The sequence below is a fragment of the Bufo gargarizans genome, chromosome 6, assembly GCF_014858855.1.
Source record: "Bufo gargarizans isolate SCDJY-AF-19 chromosome 6, ASM1485885v1, whole genome shotgun sequence".
Taxonomy (NCBI): domain Eukaryota; kingdom Metazoa; phylum Chordata; class Amphibia; order Anura; family Bufonidae; genus Bufo; species Bufo gargarizans.
The window spans coordinates 117,465,350-117,473,211 of record NC_058085.1 but is presented as its reverse complement, the minus strand read 5'-3'; the positions used below and the strand labels follow the sequence as shown (position 1 = coordinate 117,473,211).

The following is a 7,862-nucleotide window of genomic DNA, read 5'->3' as shown; positions in this document are numbered from 1 at the left end:
GTTGACAAACCTACTTGAAGCACCAGGTCCGAAATAAACAGTGCCAATGAACCAAATTCACTTGAATGTACCATATGTAGTGTGGATTTAGGTTTAAGGAACATTGACTCACTCAGACTAAAAGCCATAATTATTATTATATTATTGCATAATTTTTAAAATATTATTTTAGAATTATGATAGATATGTAATAATATCAGTCAGTGGCAGTTATCTTAGTGAGGGTTTTGAGAATCATTTTTTCAACACTGCACCGAGAAACAAAGTGAAAAAAGTGAAAATGGCAGAAAGAAAGTATATACTTAACAAACATGCTATGAATACATGATCTGTGATAGAGCTTCAGCTAGTTAATAGGAAAGTCGGCATTTTGCTCTCTTTCTATATACTTCTAGGAATTATAGATAGCATGAGGAAAAACCTGAACTTTATTTTCTGTTGTGTTTATTGTGTATTGTCATTGATCCATGAAATGTAGTAAAATTGGAAATTTTTGTGGTGGCTTCATCTTGGACATCTCTTGCTTTACACTCATCTGTGTGAAGGACACCTTAATGATCTTGGTTTTTCATAGACCACAACTCCCATCGTTTTGCTGCCTTCCAGACACTTCTCTGGTAAACAATGGATTAAGGTGCTTCATGTATGTCTTGGTGATGTTGGCACATCCATTTACCTAAAAAAAATTATAGGTGATATAAATTATAAGCTCCACAGTAGCCATGCTGATTGGGCTGTGCAAGTTGTTTTCAAAAGGTTTCTCCCTTTAACATATAAATTGTGTTGTAATCTTTGGCATGTGCATGGACTGGATTTTTTTTTTACAATACTATCCTACAATCCTAATAGGTCCTTAGTAAAAGTATAAATCAAGGACAGAGAGGCCCTAGCTGTGGGATCCTTACATGCAATAAACATGACTGTTACAGCAGTGAAGCCTCTATATCTGATGGAGAACTCTACATTAGTGCCTGAGTGGCAGGGAACAGAATGTCAGTACTCGCCAAAATCCATAAGAGCAGACTGCCCATGTGACATATAGGTTTCAGCTTTGTTAGTTGACCGTTGCTGGCCTTGAATTAATTCCCTGCTTAGAGAATAGCAGATTCTATTGAGACATGAAGCGGCAGACAAGGAGGTAGAATGCAGGTTTAATCACTAGAGAGAGCTCTTGTGACAGGCAGACTTTGCTTATATTTAATGTACACCCTTTAATTATTCCCCTGCTGTTAAAATAAAATAATTACTGTATTTTCTGGAAGCATGATTCCATAACACATGTTTACTGTGTAAGGTCTAATTATTGTATAAACATTTAAATATGTTAAAGGAAACCTGTCACCGGGATTTTGGGTATAGAGCTTAGGACATGGGTTGCTAGATGGCCGCTAGCACATCCGCAATACCCAGTCCCCATAGCTCTGTGTGCTTTTATTGTGTGCTTTTATTGTGTACTTTTATTGTGTAAAAAAAAACCTGAGATGAGTCCTGTCCCTGACTCATCTCACATACAGGACTCATCTCAGGGTAATTTGCATATGTTTCAAATCGTTTTTTTTACACAATAAAAGCACACAGAGCTATGGGGACTGGGTATTGCGGATGTGCTAGCGGCCATCTAGCAGCCCATGTCCTCAACTCTATACACAAAATCCAGGTGACAGGTTCCCTTTAATATAGATTTCAATTACAGTGCCTTCCTCTGGATCAACTTGCAGGATAACAGGCCGAACTGGATGGACAAGTGTATTTTTTCGGCCTTATATACTGTTACTAGTAAGGCAGTAGGGAGTTGTATTTATGTTGGACACTTTGTGCACCTCTTACTTGTTGTGACAAAGGAGATCTATACCATTTTTTTAAAAAAATTGTACATTACGTCTAAGATTGCTTAGAGATTCTGATGAGAATATAACCCCTTCTGATTACTGTCAGGCAGAGTGCTGTTTAAGGGGTTGTCTTGCATTTTTTTTTCTCTGTAAGGTCCTACACATGAAAGGGTCACGTGTGCCACTGTCAATGACTGTCCTCAGAAGTGATGTTTCCCTAAGCGCCACGTGACACGTCACCTCTTAGGCCACTTATTGGTTTCAGCGGTGCATGTAACCCCATTCACCTTGAAGTTTACAGACACAGGTACAGAAGCATGTTGCTGACATTTAAAAAGTGAAAATCCTAAACAACCCCTTTAACAGCGAGCCATAGCCGCCAGGTTTCTACTGTTTAAAACAGCAGACATCTGGGGCTTATGTCTGCGATTGCCAATAACGGTGATCGCAGGCATTTAACCCCAGATGCCATGGTCAATTGTGACCACGGCATCTGAGGTGGCCCTCCCAGAAAGTGCTGTGCTCTCGAGGCCCGAACAGCTCCCCCATGCAGCAATCAGGGGAGCTGTTCATTGTCTGCGATAGTATGGGTCTCTGAGGAGCTCTGTATATCATTGCAATGTAGAAAGAAGAAACCAAGTACATTAAAACTTACAGTATAAGCATCTTTATCCTATTTGTCTGTGTTGTCAGAGGCTCACTGCTTGACAGCCTCACTATCTATATGTACCACATATTCTAACAACTAGGCTCCGGAACCCTTGTTGATTATTTTACATTAGGACATAGTGCTATTGAAATAGCAGTTGATAAACGCTACTGTTCACCTGACGTGTTTCCCAAAATGCCCGAACTATTAAAACATAAATGTTTTTATCCCATACAGTAAACAAAGTAACAGAAAACAAATCACAATGGCAGATTCACCATTTTTCCTTCCCCTCCCCCGCAGAATTGAATAAAAAGTTAGCAAAATGGTATCAATAAAAACTACAGATCGCCCTGTAAAAAAATGAGCCCTCACACAACTCCATAGACTTAACTATAAAAAAGTTACAGGAGTCAGACTATGGCAATGAATATTTTTTTTTTTGCATTAAAATAAGAAAAACTACATAACTATGATATTGATGTAATCGTACTGACCCAGAGAATGTAAGGAACAGGTCAGTTTTACCATACAGGGATCTCCATAGAAACAATAAAACTGTGGCAGAATTGCATATTTTTCCCAATTTTATGCAATAATAAATGACGACACTGCCAGATGGAAACTTAATAGTGGAATTGTCACATGGACCAGAGAATTGAGACACTTCTTTATGGAGACCTGTTTCTCAATACTAGATATCTTGCAACAACATGCCCTGATGGGGTGTACAAGTATAGCAGAACTAACTATACACTAGAAGGGCTCTGATTTCCCCTTGTATCAGTGTTAAGCCTCATTCACACATCTGTGTCTATGCTTAAATCTGTGAAAAGGTGGTCAGTGATGGATCCGTGTTTCACTGACACTGCAGAGCTGAAAAATAATTTTTACAGCATCTCTTCCTAATGATACGTGAAACATGGATAACATCCATGCTGCATCCGTGGTTTTCACGGACCCATAGACTATAATGGATGTGATGGATCTGTGAACACAGACAAAATAAGAGTATGATGTGTAAATATACACATTAAAATGAATGGGGACGTGTGCTGTCAGTGGAGAACATGTACAGCACACGTACGTGGAACACTGACTTGTGAATGAGGCTTTACATTGTGGGCCTATGTGCTCTTTATCTGTAGGCTATGGCTATTTTCGCACATATGTACTTATTTGGAACAGACTCAGCCATCACATTGTCCCTTTAAAAATGATAAGGTGATGACATTCAGACTGAATGTTTATAGCAGGGAGTCACACTTCCTATTCTACAGAGAAACATGTGCCATGCATAAATGGCATTACTATATATATATACAGATATATATATATATATATATATATATATATACATACACACACACATATTATATATATATATATATATATATATATATATAAAAGCACAGGATAGGCAAGGATCAAGTCACTGAAGGTTATGTAAGGAGACACACACCAGACACAGTATGAGAATAAGGATCTAAGCTGTTATTCACCTCAATCATAACAGGAGGGTTTGTATGCAGCAGACTCACCTGCAGACAAGGACTTGATCTGCCCTATGGTTAGCATGATCCTCACAATATATAGATGATGTATGATAAAAGGACTAGGCCAATGATGGCAAAAAACATTAGGATGAAAACGTCCAGCATCTTTGAGGCCTTGGGATGCAGAGGTAGAAGCTGATGGTGGTGGGGGCTGGAAGAAAGTGGTCACAAGGGGAGGGAGCTGCAGCTGCTCCTTCTGTCACACTCCTCCTCCTCTCACATTCATCTTTGTTTACAAAAGGAGACCACAGCTGTGACTTCATCTAATTCCGGTAATATTTCTGAATTACGATTAGATTGTAAGCTTTTTTTCAGGACAGGGCCTTTTTCACATGTTCGAGACTCCGTCAGGGTTTAGGTGCAGAGTTTGTGCCTTAATCCACTGACTTTCTGTTGGTAATGCAAATGAATCAGGCACTTTATACCCCATTCACAAGCTGCAGAGAAATTTTTGCTGTGGATTCTACATTAAAAAGCTGCAGATTAATCCAATGTCATTGCAACCTGCTTGCACATCCATTTAGCCAGGGACTCCTTAGGCAAACACGATGTGTGAGAATGTATTCTTAAAGTGGATCTGTTACCTCTTCTGACATGTTTGTTTTAGTAAACACTTGTATTCCCCAGTTCTAGAACATCTTTTCTTACAGCTCTTCCTTGTGCCATAGAAACTTATGAATAAACTGACAGCATCTCCCTTGCCATAGGGGTGTGTCCCTACTTAAGCTGACACTGGCAGCACTGATTGATCAGTGTCAGTATGCAGTGATGCACCCATAGCTGGTAACATCCACCCACATTATACATCCAGTTCTAGGAGAAATGACAGAGGAAGAGCAAAACAAAATTATTTGATGGAGAACATGAGTATTTATTAAAATAGCCATTCCAGGTGTGGTGACAGTTCTTTCTCTTTAAGGCTCCTTTAAAATTTTTAGGAACAAACGTAACGTTTTCAATAATTGCCTGATCATGAGCGGAGGTGACAGCTGCATTTATAAGCAACAGTCATCTTCTCTGAATAAGGACCATAGATCTTACAGGAAAATTTCCTGATGGGCTAATGCCCAGGGGGCCGCCAGAGCCCTCCTCTCACTCGGCAAGTGGAAGTTTTTGGGGATGTACTTTATGCTGCTGGCAGTATTTTGTGATGGACTGTGGTTTTTGGCTCTGTTGGGGTGGTATGATGTGCTCCAATATGGTATTGCTGTCCCTGCCTTTCATCAATTTGCACCCAACTATAACACGGGGCCACGTTAAGATCCCAATCCGCCCCTGATAGGGACAACCAATCGCTCATCCCCATGCAGACTGTTTGCCAGAAGCAAATTCCTGTTTACACTACAATGTGCTACCGGCAAAATTATTTTAGATGCATTTGCTTTTTAACCAGGTGAGCTAGCGGCACATTTGCATGAGGCAATTATCAGCATTTGTACAAATGATAATCCCTGATAGTTGCCTCAGTCCTCGACCCACGTAAAAGGTGGATTGCCATGCTCCGTTCCGTCTTTCAACTGTCACCAGCCATATTTACTGTTAGCTTTAGCACAGGTGTGGCACTAGCCTATCGCGCAGGCTGTTCCTCTGAATGGATAACTTTAGCACAGGTGTGGAACTAGCCTGAAGGTTCTGCCACATGTTCAGGTTTTTTTATGCAGTTTTTAAAGCTAAAATCAGGAGTGGCTCATAACACCACGCAACCAAAAAAAACGTTTTGTCTGCTACTGGCCAAAAACCATTTGTCCTATACTAAATCGAGTGTGCGGATTACAAATCCGAAGTCAGAATTGTTGTAACACGTCACAAAATTTTGCTATGCCTAAATGAATTAAGCACTTGGAAAGCATTGAATAATTTTGAACAGAACGAATTTTACTCCAACAATTACCTGATCTACAGTGCCTTGCAAGAGTATTCACCCCCCTTGACTTTCTTCATATTTTGTTATATTACAGCCTAAAGGTTAATGTTTGATAATCTGAATTTTATGTGATGGAACAGAACATAATAGTCTAAGTTGGTGAAGTGAAATGAGAAAAATATATAAATATAACTATTGTTTAAAAATAGAAAACAAAAAAATTGGCATGCCCGTATGTATTCTCACCCCCTCACATAATTAGTGAAATGATGTCCACCTGTGTGCAATCTAAGTGTCACATGATCTGTCATTACATATACACACCTTTTTTGAAAGACCCCAGAGGCTGCAACATCTGAGCAAGAGGCATCACTAACCAAACACTGCCATGAAGACCAAGGAACTCTCCAAACAAGTAAGGGACAATGTTGTTGAGAAATAAAAGTCAGGGTTAGATTATAAAAAATATCCAAATCTTTGATGATCCCCAGAAGCACCATCAAATCTATCATAACCAAATGGAAAGAACATGGCACAACAGCAAACCTGCCAAGAGATGGCCTTTAACCAAAACTTACGGAGCAAGAAAGGAGGGCATTCATTAGAAAGGCAGCACAGAGACCTAAGGTAACCCTGGAGGAGCTGCAGAGTTCCACAGCAGAGACTGGAGTATCTGTACATAGGACGACAATAAGCCGTACGCTCCATAGGAGTTAGGCTTTATGGCAGAGTGGCCAGAAGAAAGCCATTACTTTCAGCTAAAAACAAAAAGGCACGTTGTTAGTTTGCGAAAAGGCATGTGGGAGACTCCCAAAATGTATGGAGGAAGGTGCTCTGGTCTGATGAGACTAAAATTTTTGGCCATCAAAGAAAACGCTATATCTGGCGCAAACCCAACACATCACATGACCCAGAGAACAGTTATTTCAGGAGCCGGGACTGGAAAAACTGGTCAGATATGAAGGAAAGATGGATGGTGCTAAATACAGGGATATTCTTGAGCAAAACCTGTACCACTCTGTGTGGGATTTGAGGCAAGGATGGACATTCACATTCCAGCAGGACCAGGGCCGTCTTTACCAAGGGGCAAAAGGGGCAGCTGCCCTGGGCCCAGTTGCTCCTGGGGGGCCCAAGGCAGCTGCCTCTTGAGCCCTGCTAGCTACTGCCCCGGGTGTCAGGCTGTCGGCTACACAGGCATCATTATCGTACTGTGTTAATGATCTTAATTCTAGGACCTTAATGAGTTTTGATCTAGGACCTTAATGACATCATTACCATGTGACCAGTAACCTAGCAATTACTGGTCACATGGCTATGAGGTCATCACAGGTCCTGTGGAGTGTTGCAAAAGTTAACTGTGGAGCTTTTTTGTGTAAAGATTACATCAGAAAAAGGTGACAGGGGCTGTTATGTTAATATACTGTAAACTACTGTATAGTGGGGTGCTGTATACTGTGTGGTGGGATGTATACTGTGTGGTGGCTGTATATTGTGTGGGCTATATATTGTGTAATGGGCTGTATATTGTGTGGTGGGCTGTATACTGGGGGGGGGTGGCTTGTATACTGTGTGGGGGTCTGTATACTGTGTGGTGGCCTGTATACTGTGTGGTGGGCTGTATACTGTGGGGGGCCTGTATAGTGTGGGGGGGGCCTTGCTATACTGCTGTACTGTATAGTGTGGGGGGCTGTATACTGTGGGTGCGGTATAGTGTGGGGTGCTATACTGCTGTACTGTATAGTGTGGGGGGCTGTATCGTGTATAGTTTGGGGTGCTGTATACAGTGAGGTGTTGTATACTGTGGGCTGCTATACTGCTCTACTATATACTGTGGGGTACTGTATAGTGTGGGGTGCTAAACTGCATACTGTGTGGTGCTGTATACTATAGGGTGCTATACTGCATACTGTGGGGTGCTGGAGTGCACTGTAACACTAGGGTGAGCCGAGCCCTGGTCTCCTTCC

At 41.1% G+C, this 7,862-nt stretch overlaps 1 long non-coding RNA gene across 1 annotated transcript; it reads right to left on the bottom strand.

Annotated features, from left to right (window-relative positions):
- Window positions 1-409: 409 nt before the first annotated feature.
- Window positions 410-4,412, bottom strand: LOC122941621. The gene is made up of 2 exons (XR_006390472.1): window positions 4,020-4,412; window positions 410-676 (listed from the first exon to the last, which is right to left on the bottom strand). It is a non-coding gene; the product is annotated as an uncharacterized LOC122941621 (long non-coding RNA).
- Window positions 4,413-7,862: the final 3,450 nt, after the last annotated feature.